General features: G+C 41.8%; 1 protein-coding gene across 9 annotated transcripts in view; it reads right to left on the bottom strand.

Annotated features, from left to right (window-relative positions):
- Positions 1-14931, bottom strand: part of GLI2 (GLI family zinc finger 2) — a 383459-nt gene that overhangs the window by 146372 nt on the left and 222156 nt on the right. For 2 of the 9 annotated variants that reach the window (XM_086897660.1, XM_086897661.1), the window contains exon 3: positions 9568-9721. The exons of the other annotated variants lie outside the window; for them this stretch is intronic. The gene's annotated coding sequence lies outside the window, so the exon portion shown is untranslated. The remainder of the gene's footprint in view (positions 1-9567; positions 9722-14931) is intronic. 9 annotated transcript variants of the gene reach the window in all.

Here is a 14931-nt window from a genome sequence, read left to right as displayed (position 1 = left end):
GGCTTTAAATTAGAGTTCTAAGTTTAATGAACAAATCCTTCGCGTACGGCATGAAACGGATACGCTTCTAGATTAACTTCCTGATCAACACCATCTGCCATTTCCATATGGCAACAGCAAACCAAAAGCATGAGGAAGAAACTGCTCTGCAATACTGTGAGGGGTCAAAGTGCACCCAGAACTGACTGGTGCTTGGTAGTGTCACCCTGTACTGTAGAAACATCATCTCCAACCAGCTCCACAAGTCCTGGGATATTTCAGGCACAAGTCCCTCCAGGAAGGTAAAGAAAGGAAAAATGCAGGGTAGGAAGGAGGCATGAGGGAAGGAGTGTTGTTTGCAAGGATGACTGGATGGATGTGGAAAGAGAAGCAAGTTCCTGAAGATGGACAAGAGCCTGGAAAACAAGAAATAAGGATATAGGGGGATGACCTGAAAGACTTACTGAAGGGTATTAGTGATTGAAGCACAATGGCAAATCCTGTGGAGACAGAGAAGCCTGGAAAAGAAGAAGCAAAAGACAGCAGGCAGACCTGATTCCCCAAGAAATGGAGATACATGCACTGGTGGGGAAGGCACAACATGGCACCTCTAATGGAAGGGACAGGACAGGGAGGCAGGGCACAGAGGGAAGAGACACAGGGAAGAAAAGTGACATGGAAGGGTCTCTGATTGAAGAAATATGCTCTGCAAACAGCTTCAAAGAATTCAGAGTTTCAGCCTGCTCCATCACTCTTTGTACACGGAGTACCCAAGACTTTCTGTCAAGAAAAGTTAACAGAAAACTTTCGTTACTTGTGTTACAAGAAAAGCACAAGAAGTTACTGCTTCAGGTGGTGACAGCCATGTGAAAGGAAACCATCTCAAAAAGAGTCACAAGTGCTGTTCCCCCTGCTTAAGCTGACACTGACCACAGCAGCCTTCCACTCGTATCAAACAAGTACAGTGGAGTTAGTGGGGCACTCAGAAATTATCACCATATGGATTGTCTGTAAATATTCAGCTGCCTGCTCAAGAACCAGCCTTCAGCAGCTCCTGGGAGCTCCAGCAGGAGCCAGTCACTGATGGTCCTGGACAGCAGGGGTGCAATGCCAGTGTCCTGGGCAGGGCTGACAGAGGTGGCACAGCACTTGTGGGAGAGACGCATCCTTCTGAACATCTACCACAGGCCAGCCCATCCTAGGACACTCTGTGGCACCAAATGACAACACTGAGGCAACATAAATGATCTTTCCCCTTCTAAAGCCATTTACTTTCTGGGCTGCATTTATTGGAAATTATATCAAATAGAAGAACTAACATTTCAGCTGTTTTTTCAGGTTTAGCCTGGCGTTCCTATTTTTCACAAACACTAATGTCACTTTAATATTGCTGTTTCATTACAAACAAGTCTGATTTATAAAACAGCAGAACATTTGAATAGTTTCCCTATTTCCGGTATATTTGTAAGTTGCCAACCTTAGAGCCTTGAACAAAAATTATCTTTCAGATGCTGGATTATAAACAATCACAATACATCATCAAAACATACGAACAGACATAAAAGCTCAAAGCCAGACACAGAATCAGCACTGGTCCATGCTGAGACATGCAGGATGGGGTACCTGACTTTCCCTCCATTCCCTCAGAAGTTATCTTTGTTTCTTACTTTGGAAGAACTGAGAAGATGGAGGAGTGGGGGCTGCAGGGAAGAGTATTTTGTGGTAGAACAGGAAAACAAAGTCATGCTTGTAATTTTACAAAACCAATCCTGCATGTCTTATCATGAGAAAATTTCCACTAAGCAAATTCCAACACGTGAAAAACCATCAGAGAAGATAATCAAGACACTCCTGCATTCAGACTCTGCATTAACATGCTGCAAAAAATATGGGAGGATGCCACCAGGTAAACAAAAATTGCTCAGAAGTGATGCATCACCATTATAACTGGTCCATGAATCTTCACTTGGGTTTTTTTAATTTGTTTGCTTTTGTTGTAAGAGTGAGAGAATTGTGGCAAAGCATCTAAGTTTGTGTTTTTGATGTAAATCCAAAGAAGCTTTCAATTTCCTGTTACACAATTGTCTGGGTCTTTTCCAGAAACAGAACCAAAAAGACCAATACTACCTAAGTGTGCACACATGTATCTAATGAAGAACTATTGTTTTCATTTTAGGAAACTTCTGCACACCAAAATAGAAATAGAAAAAAAAAAAAAAAAAAAAAAAAAAGGCAATATAGAACCCCCCAAAACCCCCCTTCATCAAGTCTTCATGCTCCAGCCAGAGCAGAAACTGCTAATAACTAACATGTCAGAGAAAACATCTGTGGTGCTTGGCAGCCATACCAGGGTGGGTTACAACTAAACAGGGTGGGTGACAGACTGTATGAAGTCCAGGGTGGAGGACCATTAAACTGTTTACAACAAAATTAGACTCTAATTGCAAATCACTAATAATATATTGACTTTTCATCAGGTTTATGAATAAAATATACTACAAAAGTAAACTGCACATACTACAAGATGAGTAGCAACTAATTCTGAACAGAGATGTTTATGCAGATTGCACAGAGCAGAGAAGGGTCAGCACAGGAGATCTGGCTACCAGGAAAAGAGCTGCCTTGGTATCGGATTCAAAGGAGGTTTTGAGAAGTGAATGTTTTGTTGGCTTGGTGGTGACTGAAGGAGAATCCTCTCAGGGTTTCACTTCCGTGCTGCAGTAGTTTGGGCACTTTCAACTCTCGTGAATGAAACCCCAAATACAAACCACATGCACTGAAGTTTAATGGGTTTGCTTTATGTAGGGGTGGGATGAGTAATAATGTCTTCTAGTGACTAGTCCATCCAGATGACATTGAACAGGCTCCAAAGCTTGGATAAGAAACCCCTCGTTTGGCTCAAGAAATGAAAATCTTTATTCTGAGCAATGAAAGATGAAGGACTGCATCCTTGCAAAAATCCCTATAGCAACTAGGTTCTTTCAGAACGTTTCATTACAAAATTTTGGTTTATTTTTAAACATTACAGTTCTGTTCATCGGCTATTGAATTCTCCCTCCAGAGGCACACGTGTAAGCATGTAGAAGAGAGAAGCCTGGGAAGGAAACAAGAATGTAATTAAAAACAAAAAAGCAACACTTCAGTTGGCTCATTTTCCTCTGCTGAACACACACACCACACAGGCTGCTATTCCACACTTTATTCCACTCCACATACTGTCTTTATAAGATTCCAGTTGCCAGCTGAACGGAGGATGCAGACCACATGAAATGGTTGTTAGTTCATAAACAGGAGAATGGAGAAAAATTCATCCAGATGAGTATGGGACAAGAGTTTCTCAGAGGAACATAGAGTATCTAGGGTTGGAAAGGACCCATGGAGGTCATCAAGGTCAGTCTTATGCCCACAACTAGCATTTGAAAACCCCAAACTTGAAATATCTGACAGCTGCTTTAGTAGGAGAGGTCAGACCTATACAGGATGTACCCATGATTCACAACAAAGCCTGGTCTGCAAGGACACAAGCATGCTGGTGAAGAAAAATTCAAGAACACCCAAGAATCCTTGCAAGGAATTTTATATGAGGAAGAATGAAACCAATACTTTGAAGATTATTCAATTTCTGCAAGCTGTGACTCAAGTTACCAGGCTATATATTTTTCCAGAAATTAAGTAAATGGTGAATGGCACAGCCCCTAAGTTTTCAGCAGTGCAGGTCTATCTTCTACAGGGTAAAGAAACTCTCCAATGTGGCTGGCTGTCATTACAGTGGATGGAAATAAGTCTTTCAGGAGACAGGCTAAAGTATTCAGGAGGGTATTAAGCTAATGACAAAAGACAAGGGTGAAAATGAGCACTCATTTAGCCAGAAATCAAGATGTCAAGATTAAAATTAATCAAGGTACCAAGGGACTCAAAGAGAAGAGATTCCTTAATTGTGTAGACTGTAACGCTACGAACATGAGTAATAAACAAGAAGTGGAATAGCTCCTTTAATACACAAATTAGTCCTGATTGGTATTACTAAAGCTGGTGGAAACATTCATGTGAATGGAGAGTTACAATCATTTTGTGTATCAGGGACTGGAAACAAATACAGAGTCGTGAAGCCTATCAGTGACAAATGGCTGTTGACACGGTAAATAAAGATGATTGCTTGACACCAGCGAGATGCTCTCCAAGCCTAGATGGCCTAGATAAAGATTATAGGTTCTAAAGCAACCACATACAAGGCCACACATCTGGAAAGTAATTGATTAAATGAAAACTGTCTGCGAAACACTGACTGGAGATGACTTGAAGTTTATGGTGGGCAGACAGAGGCTGAGAAGCTCTATGGAGGGTACCAATATTAAAACCATTAAAGCAATATGTGTTTGTCTACACAGAGTTTGGGAGGCTGTAATGCCTCTCTGCCTAACCCTGAATTGATAGTATGTGCAGTTCTGGTGCCCACAGTCCAAGCAGAGAAATGAAAATTGCAAAGGCTCCTGTGCCTCACATGAGAAAAATGAAAGAGAGGCTAACAGAGAGGCACTTGCAGAATGGTTTGATCAGTGATACTAACACATACACAATTGCAAAGGCTAAGAGACGGAATTAAACTAGAGAAAATCAGATTAAAAACAAGGCTCCCAGGTTCAACAGAAAAGAGCACTAGATTGAGGCTGGTGCCAAACTTTCTAGCATGTCAGAGCTGATATTTTGTTCAGGTATTTTTCCAGGAGGTCTGCTGTAGTCTAAGACTTATCACAGGTCATGGGTCTTAAGTACAGGTTTAAGTACAGGAAAGTCCTCTGATGGTATGAAAGAGAAGGTTAGTCTAGATCAGGACCTTGTACCCTGTGCACAGCAGGGTACTATTAATGGCTGGTTTGCCATACCTACACATATCAAACCATCTGCATTTATTATGATTAAATTTTAGCATGTCTGTCTCTGCTGACAACCAAACTAATGTCTACCTTCCAACTTCCCTATTTTTTTCTTTTGCGGTAAGGACTTAGGACAGGTGTTTATGTCCTGACAATAGCAATGTTGCAGAACATGCATTCCTCACTACGCAGTTATCTCTACTGTGCTACAAGTATTTTGATGACTGAGACAAACTATAAAACCATTCACCAACAGAATATCATGCAATCTTCACTTTCTAGCCTGCAAGAACTCAATTTCTTGATCTGGTAAGCAGCTGCCAGCATCAAAAAAAAGGAAAGAAACAACATTGTGATTTATTTCATTCTCTTGTTTAAAAAGCTAAGGGGAAAACCTCCCTTCTCAACCCCAGTAGTGGTCTCACCACAGCCTAGAGAAGACTGAAAATACAAGGAGGTCTGGTCTTCCGCAGCCCTGCAGTGTCTGCTTCACATACAAAACAAGCTGGGCTGACAAGCCGGAACATCTCAAGTCCCCAAAACTACTGGAACAAAACACAAGCCAGCAGTGAAGTTTTAGCAAATGTCAGCAGGTTGCCATGGCTCAGGGGAAAGGTTTAGGGACCATGTTGTGCATATACAACTGTGCAGCTGAAGCAAGTGAAGCAGAAGAACCGTGTTTGGTGGTAGCCAGGCCAGGGCCCGAGCACTGGAAACTGCATTTGCACCTGTTGAGCCCCCATACATTCTCAGAGGCTACACCAGACTTCAGGGCACAGTGACTGACTTTGCCACTAGACAAAAGAAGATTCTTTTAACTATTTCATTACATAAGACTCAAATCACTAAGGCTAGCCCGAGAAGACTTTGTAAATACTGCCTCCTTATTTGTTTTTGTTCCTTGATACTTTCTAATTCAAGACAAAATGCAAAAGATTCATATCAATTCTTCAGGACAGAACTCTTGTACAGGAGTATGCATATATACACACATACATATATCTCTGGTTTTAGTTATAGTTATTATTTAGTTATAACTAAATCAGTTATAACCAACATATAACTCTTTACTAAAACAATTTACCCTGCAGTTATTGTACATTATTTCTGTTGTATATTAATGCACATAATTACATTCTATATCCATATCTTTTCCTGCATGCAAGCTTGTTGAGTTCTTCTTTGAGAAAACAGTCAAAACAAGCTAACTCTTTTACCTCCCTTCTACAACTTCCTCCCTGCTCCTGAAGTTTCATCTACTCTTTTCTTTAATCACCTCACTCCTCCACAACCATCTTCTAAACTATGCCACAGCCATTCCTCTCCTTGCTTTTTCTCTTTTTTCTGGTCTGCATTGGTCTGCCTCCCTCTAAATCCAAAATCCCACTTGTGTCTATACCTCATTCCTTCTTCCTTCTTGTTCACTACAGCTAAGCTGTATTCAAAGCCCTGCTGCCTCTGGGCTTTCTCTCCACTAAATCTTACCTACATTTTACTGTCAGATTGACCTAGTTTGGACCTAATTCCCTCCAACCACACAGAAATTTCAGTCTGTCTCTCAAATATACTATATATCATAGAAGTCTGGCCATGGTTAGAAGGTAGCAAAGGGTGCCAAATGCTGTAGAAGTGGATAGTATCTTGTTTGTTATCCAAGTTTGAAACCTGGGGTGGTCCTCAGATTCCTCCAACCTCACTGTAAGATTTTGCCTCTAGGCCACCTCTGACTCCTGCTTCTTCCTTCTGCACAGTGCCTCAGAGTTTGGCACTTCCTTGAGCCTCCTGCCACTCACCTACTCATCTGAACTCAAAACACCAGCCTCTAACCCATTCATTTTCATTTACAGCAAGTTCCTTTACATTGGCTCTAATGAGTACAAAGCTGATTTCACAGCCATTCAGAATGTGGGAACAAAGAACATTTTCCTAGCTTGTCACTTTTTTCCTGTCACTTTGCTTTACATCCTTTGATGGCATGCTCTTTTGTTTTGCCTCAGCCATTGTCTCCTCTTTCAAAGCCTATCAAAGCCTACCACACTATGCTTTCAATCTCACTGGCTTCAGGAAGACTTCAGCAAATGCATATGCACTTGCTTCCATCAGGGCCTAAATACATCTTGAGTGGGTTTGGTCATACAGGCCAGAGATACTGCCCGCTCCCAGTCTCATTCAAAACTAGTTTTCACTACTGAAACTACAAACTTGGGCTGCCTTCTGTTCCATTACAGGTCTCCAAGATAAGAACCAGATCCTCTCAGAAAATCAGGAACCAGTGAACACACCTGTTCTATTTTTAGAAGTACTAGGGTTCCACAGTTAACTCTATTTTCCCTCCTGTACGGGAATAATCACTTGCATAACTCATTTATCATAACTCACCTGTCCCTCACCAGAAGAAAGATTATACTTCTTATATCCTCTTGCCATCTGCATAACACACAGTGTCAGGGAATCTTGACACTCAAAATTATACACTAGAAATACTGAAAAACCTCTTCAAGTATACATTTTATCTGTTGTCATAACCTAGCACTTGACTGAAAAGCCAGTTAGCTTTTTCTCTACTGAAGAAATTAAACATCTATTTTTTCCCATCTCTACAGTCACCCTTTTGAGTCCAAACTTTCATAGAACTAAAGGAACAGGGATGGGGGACTTGTCACCAGCTACACATGACCACACAATTTCTTGTACCTAAACCAATATCCATAGTTACCCAACATTTGTTACCACCTTGTCCTCTTGGGCATTTCACAGCTTTTCATGTATTAAAAGTGAGACAGCTCAACATAAATACTTTCTGTTTTGGAGATAGTATCTTCCCTTCAAACTCAGTGTTTCACAGGTTTATTGCTAATAAATGCTTACAAATGTTAATTTAAAAACAAACCAAGAGAAAATGTATCTTTTGAAAACACAAAATTGTTGGACATCCCCAATCACTGGTAGCACACTGAGAAAACAGTAGATGTCTTCCCTTAGCACTCTTGTAACCATAGATTATTCTTTATTCAGAGAATATATTTGGGCACATGCCTTCAGAGAAACAGACCTGAAGCACGTGCTGGGTTGGCTTTCATTGCTGCAGCCCGCTGAGATTTTTAGAACACAAGACTGGTAGCTGTGAACATTTCTTAATGTTTAGGCCTTCCCTTTTGCTGATCAGTGCAGCGATACAACACAGCCCCAAGGCCACTTTGGCTGGACACTCACAGTGTGTGTCATGCAGAAAACTTACAGCTTTTAGCAAACCTGTGGCCTTTTGGGTTCCAACCCCCACAGCCACCCAAGGGCACTGGCAGCTAAAGGTCCGTGTTGGACCGCGAGAATCGGCAATCGAAGGAAAGAACCATCCGCAACTCCAGCACCACATGCAAATTACACAGCATGCAAGACCTCAAAGCAAACAACACTGTGTGTAAATAACTTCAGGGAAAACACACATAGGAAGAGATCTGTGTTAGAGAAATTAATGATTCCTGTCTCTTCAGGTGCAATGGAGCAGACCTCAGCTACCAGAACAGGCCCACTTGGACAGAACGCACTGCTGTCCCACCCCGCTGTGCTACCTAGACCTGTGTCTCTGCTAAGAATTAACTGAGTTACCAGCAAGCACAAAAATAATTAACTGCTCTACCTTCTTAGGAAGGGTGTACTAAACTACAGCCTACTGAGAAATGCAATAAAATAAAGCTGCAAAAAGGGTCCATTGCTTCTAAAAAATATTCTGTCCAGTTTCCAGGCTTACCTACCCCTAGCACAGTGCAACACTGCACAAGAAACCAAATAGATACCTAAATGGCACTAAATCTTTCCCAGTCTCTTTTGCTATTGTCAAAGTTGAGGGGAAAATGAAGTGAAGTGACAATGAAAAGCTTTTGTAGTGCAAGTTTGCTGCTGTGACAGTACATGAGGATAATCAGATGACCAGACAGCTTTTCATTCAAGTCCATCTTAATACAGAGGTAAATGGTTTTTTATATATATATATATACATATATATATATATATATACACACACTATAAAATTAATCAAAATAACTTCAAGAAAATGCTGAAATTTATGTAATAATTATGATAGTCCCAAATGTCCAACAAAAGAGTTTCGTTATATACACATTTAACATATTTAATTAAATTTTCTTTGGCTGAGTTGTTGCAAATGTCCAGTTGATCAGCCCTCTAGATCCACTTCATCTTAACCTCCTCTGATCGCAGCAGCACACAGTACAATTGCTTTTCATGCCATCCTTGGAAAACCTCTCTCTGAGCCTTCCTGGAATGGGGTTGCATCGTCCAACTCATTCTGCTCTGCAACATCAGTACTAATCCCCAACATCCTTAATAAATGCAAACACACACTTTCCCACAGCTCTGTTCCCAGAGCAGCTTTACTTTGCTAGTGACCAGAGAGGTGTGAAGATTTCTAAAGAGTTACTCGATGCTAGTAGAGAAAATATGCACACCCAGGTACTTGCAGTCACTTTTCACATCTAGTTTTGACTTTTACTGGTCTCCAAGAGATCCAAGTCTTACCTGTCCTGCCCTCCCACATTTATTTCTCTGACCCAGAAAATCCCTCTGCTGCAGCTTCCAGCTTAAACTTTTACCCTAGACAGGAACCTCACCGAGAAAAAAAAAGGCTCTCCGATACTTCAGTCATTCCCAAAGTTTCCTGATCTGCCAGTAAAACCCCAGGGCTGATGCATCTCACCTTCAATAGCCAGGTCCTTTGTTCTGCAGAGGGAACATCACGGCCATACATCCCCACAGGAGAGGCTGAAAAAATTCTCCTCACAGCTGTCCCGAGAAATTTCTGCCTGTTTTGTGAACGTTTGAAGTTTGGAGGTCGATGATGATGCACCTCTCTGCAAACACCAATCATGCCATGATGCAGCAATGATGTATTCAAGCACAGACAGGACCCCCAAATTGTCACAGCACTGCCTAAGGACTGTCACATTGCAACAGACAAATGGTCCCACTCATCCAACACCCTGTCTGACAGCAACCAGTGATGGATTCCTCAGACTAAAATACAAAAAGGTCATTTTCTTTGCCCAGTATTAGAGCAAGGTAGCAAAGGGCAAGGGCTTTTGCAAGCTGGGGCAGCAGATGATCTCTTTGTGCTATGTCAGGTGAAGTGAGAAACTGGGGAGGGACCTTTGCAGAAGGTGTGAGCTTTTTAATTCGTAGTCAGAAAGTGCTTAGAGATCATCTGAACAGCGATAATACAGAAACACAAATTAGGGCTATACAGAAATACCATTAGGGCTTCTCTAGATTTGAATACTGTAACCAGAAACACTATTACCTTACTGCAGAAGTACCTCAATCTTTCCTGAAACTTGCAGAGCTACATGCTATTTTAATAAATGCATAAACATACTTCCACTTCTGAAGTTAATCACAATTGCCTTACAGGAGATTAACACCATAAAGCACTTTCACAGCTGACGTGTCTTTAAAAAAATTCCCAGAGTTAAACTTGTATAAATAATGTAAGTGACAAGGAATATAATTATTAAATGTTGTCATTTTGGAAGAAAATTAATTAGCGATAGCTGTAGCTGTCTTGTGTCTATTTAAGCAGTGTGCATCTCAATTAAAATTTAATTGCAACAGATTCAGTCACAGCAGGGAAAAGTGATGGAAAAAAATGTGATGGAAAAGCAGTCTGATCCTATATTACTGTCTACAAGAGAAAGCATAGTAGAAACTGTGGGGGAAGGGGAGGAGAGAGGCACGAAGGTAGGAAGGCAAACCCATGGAGCTGTGCTGCTGCACAGCCCAGCTCCGGTGGGTGCTGCCTGTTCCCAAAGCAGGTGACTGGTATCGGACACCAGCACCAGCAGGAGCAACACCAGCTGCTGGTGGAAGGGCTGTTGCTTTCGTCAGTAGATGAGCTCACATACCCACTGTGCTATGAGAGATGGCATCATTCTCCACACTACTGCTCCCTTTGCTTTCCCCACCTCCTCCAGGTCATCCTGGAAAACCCCTAAAGCAGGACTGAGAGGGGCCTTCCTTAAGGATGAGCCAGAAAGATCTTGAAGACAAAGCCCTTCTGACACTAAGTCACTAGGGGTACAAAGATTTGGTTTGAGGAGGAATAGCCCTCTTCTCATGACTTGGAGAAGCAGCCAGTCCTGTACAGCTCTGGATTACATTCTCTACCAGAGTGACCCAGGTATCACCTTCATTCGCTTCTAGAGGATTTCGGATGCCAGTGACAAGGTGCTTTGAAGAAATTATACAGCCAGAAGGAGTTAAGATACCTGGCCCATCTCTGCACATACAATGTATTCAAGAGTGTCCCTAAAATTCCAGCTGCCAATTCTCTACACTGATTTGAAAATACTGTCCTTTGTCTTAACCAAATGATTGAAACACAGCTTTTCCTTCAACATTCATTTCTTAAGATTCAAGTTATCTACAACTCGCTCACTTAAATGAGTAATTTCCATCTCAGAGAAAAGGGAGTATTGCTGTAGGTGTGTAGGATGCAAATCATATTGAAGCAAGAAAAACAAAAGGCGCAGAGTCCTGAGTTCATTTATGACAAGTAAATAAAACGGGAACCAAAAATGAGATGCTCTGGTCTTAAAACTTCAGCTATTTATAAAATACTTGCTGAGTATAACATCACTGAACTACATAAATATTCTTGAAATACTTCTGTTAGGACTTATTCAGCTTCCAAATGAGAAAAATATATTTCCTCCAAATTCCCAGAGCACATTCTCAGTCAATATGAAAACCAAGTTATATTGTTTCCGGCATCATAATTATAATGCAAATTTACAGTACTTGATCATTTTGTTGATGATGCTGAAGTCATAAGAGAATCAAACTCATTCTCCTACCAGTATGCAACTCTGTCCAGTCATAAAAATTATTGCTTTCTGCTATCAAAATTAGGGATAGCAACCTGAAATGGTATGCTCCTGTTGAGTATAGAGACAGATAGTGATGAAAACAATCATAGTCCTAATAACAATACTGTTACAGTCTTATAATGCTACCAAGGTATAGTTATGATATAGCCCTAGTGAAATAAAGATTTCATGAAAATTTGGTAATCCTAATCTGGTTTTATCTTAAATACAGCCTAACTGCAGTTTGATTATCAAAGTCTTAGGATAAAACAGAAAATAAGCATGTATACATGATCGAATTTAACTCTAATGAAGCCAAACCTTTTCTGGTAGTGGCAAATGACATAACACTCCCTAGAGAGTTCAGGTTGGGTGTTCAGAAAAATTTTCTCCAGGAAGACTATGCAGTGTTGGACCAGGTCACCCATGAGAGGCTGAGGCATCTCTTTCTGAAGAGGTTTGCAAGACTCCACTAGACAAGTCGTGACAAATTTCTCCTAGTGCTGGTGTCAGGCCCCACTGGGGCTGGAGACTGGGGACTAAGAGCCCCCCCAACAGCTTTCTGTCACCTGAAATTTCTGGGATTCTGTCATCCTGCAGAAATGGAGATGAGAAATCTCAATGCTTTTGATTTAGCTAAGGATTCACAGCTGCTGCTGCTTGAAATGTGCAGCATCAACCAGTCAGAGTGCCTACTCCAGAGGTCAGAGCCAGCAAACCACAGAAAAGCTGCTGCATTTACCATTGGGCCTTTTTGCTAAAACAAATCCCAGCTACACAACAAGTAATGTGAGAGAACCTGCATCAGAGGTATAAATGATGATGAACAAGCTGAAACATGACTTTAAAATATTACTTCCTTTTTTAAAAACAAACAAAAAGATAACCCCCAAACTTTTCACTGGAGAAATATTTAACTTTCAAACAAGACGAGGAGCAACTTCTTTCCTTCTGCAAAACATTTCAAATGGGGGGGGGGGTGTGGGGTGTGGAGGGGAGAGATTGGGGGGGGTGGGCAGAGTTAAAAACAAACTCCTCAGTCTAATTTACAAAAGCCTGCAGTATTTTTGTTAAGGTTATCAGCTGTCTTCTATCTCAGCACAACTAAAGCACAAAGAAAAGACAGCCTGTTCACTGGCACATATGCTGATCTCACCGATCTAATGCAGAAAGCACATGCCTTTCTGTTTACAACACTCACATATAGTCTAAGTCTCCCAATGTGTAAGTTTTCAAATATACGGAATAACGCGGTGTCATTTTTTTACTCTCTTCTCACTTTTCTGCATATTAATATATAATTACATGCAGGTTTTCCTCTGCTTTTGTCTGCTGCTAAGTGGGACTTGAAGCAATTCTTTTTTGAAACACTTTTCAGCTCACCATAAAGCTCAACTCATATAACTTCAGATCCTGGATCTAACTGCTGAGCACACCTTTCATCACATCGCATTATTTGGTCTTCATTTAGCTGTCACAAAACCATTTCCTTTCGTCTACAGATTAATTACAGCCTGGTGAGGTTTCAGCACAAATACCTTTGCCCATTGGAGCCTCTGCAAAGACACAGTGATTCATGCAGTATCTATGCCTCTGGAAGGGAAAATAAAGCTGAGGCAGGACATGCAAGCTGTGAGTGGATCCGATATCAAAAGAGCTGGAGCCTCAGTGAACACCCAGCCATACCAACACAAATAAGTTTCTGCACGACTTGTGCAAGAGCCACAGCTAAACATGAACCACCACTTTAGTTTGGCACTAAGCTGATTTAGCTACACCATTCATTCATCCAGGACTAAAGATGACAAGGCAGGAAGTGTCACTCAGTCATGAATTATATGTTACACAAAAAAGCCACAGGTGTGGTTTGAGAGACTATGCTTGCAGCCGCCGCAGCCCTGGATTCCAGTTAATTGCTGTAAGTAACTATGGAAAATGGACAGTGGGAAACTCCATAGAAATGTGGAGAGCAAAGCAGTCCAAGAACACTTTCCCACTTGTTCAAAGCAGCGAGATACACCCTTTAAACATGTGTCAAGTGTATCTGATGACGACCATGTCAGTGTATTAGGTCTGGATGGTTAGATACAAAGGGCTCGATTCTCTGCGGTGCCAGAGCCGTGCTGGCACTGAGCTGGCTGCTGCTGCTGCCTCGCAGCTGCCTGTGGGCCATGGGCAGGGCTCTGCTCCTGCTGCTCAGCACGGCTCAGCACACACTGATGTGCTCTGGCAGCACACAGAGCACCCCAGCCATCACCCCGCTCCTGGGAGCCTCCTCTGCCAGCCTGGGATGGAGGGGTTTGCCCGGAACCACAGCCAGCCTTTTTCTCACTTTCTTCTTTGGGGCACGCTGAGAAGTTCCCCTCCTTCCAAAGCAACGGGATTGGAGAAAGGGAAATAAATGCAAGGATTTTTACATACTAAGAGCTCAGATACACATGCTACATAAACCAGAGCTTCTAATACCTGAAGCGAGACACAGTAGGTCCTGACTTCTGATCAGACCTGGACCAACTTTTGCGTGGTATTGACAAAGTCACCTCTCTGCCATGAAATCCTGGCAAAACCTTCCTGACAGTCCTCTCCTGCCAACTTCTTCCATTGCGCAAGTGGAGCTGTTTTACCAGCTGCTATGGGTGTGCATAAGGCCACTTGTGTGGCCTGTTTGGGAAATAAGAGCTAAGCAAGGGATTATGGATCCAGTTGAACTCATCCTTGCAATCACTGAGAGCTAAATATATCAGTGAAATTGATGTTTGCTCACCTTTTCTCTTCAAGAGCAAAATACACTTATTCTGGTGGCAAGTCAGCTCAACCTCCATTCCCACCTCTCTCAGTGCTGATTTTGGGACAAAAGTTTCTCTGTAAGACCCCTCAAAATGAATGCATTTTTTTAATTTTGAATTTAATTTTCCCTTACTTCATACTCTGACATACCCACATATTTTCTAAAAGACAGTATATTAGATCTCCTGAAAAATCTTGCATCCATCTGATCAGACATACAGAGCACAGAGATCTCAAGACCAATATTTGCTGCTTTCTCAGTGGCATGCAGTGTATTTTTTTACCTTTTGGGGGAGAAGAGCTTTGTTCATTGGTATCAACTTATTCCCTCCCTCCAAGGGAGGTCCATCTGCTGCATGGGGACGCTGTGGCTCTCAGGCAGGTACCCAGTGAGCTCCACCCAGCCAGCAGGG

This window comes from Cyanistes caeruleus, chromosome 7, assembly GCF_971803275.1.
Source record: "Cyanistes caeruleus chromosome 7, bCyaCae1.hap1.1, whole genome shotgun sequence".
Lineage (NCBI taxonomy): Eukaryota > Metazoa > Chordata > Aves > Passeriformes > Paridae > Cyanistes > Cyanistes caeruleus.
This window is presented reverse-complemented; position numbering and strand designations above follow the sequence as displayed.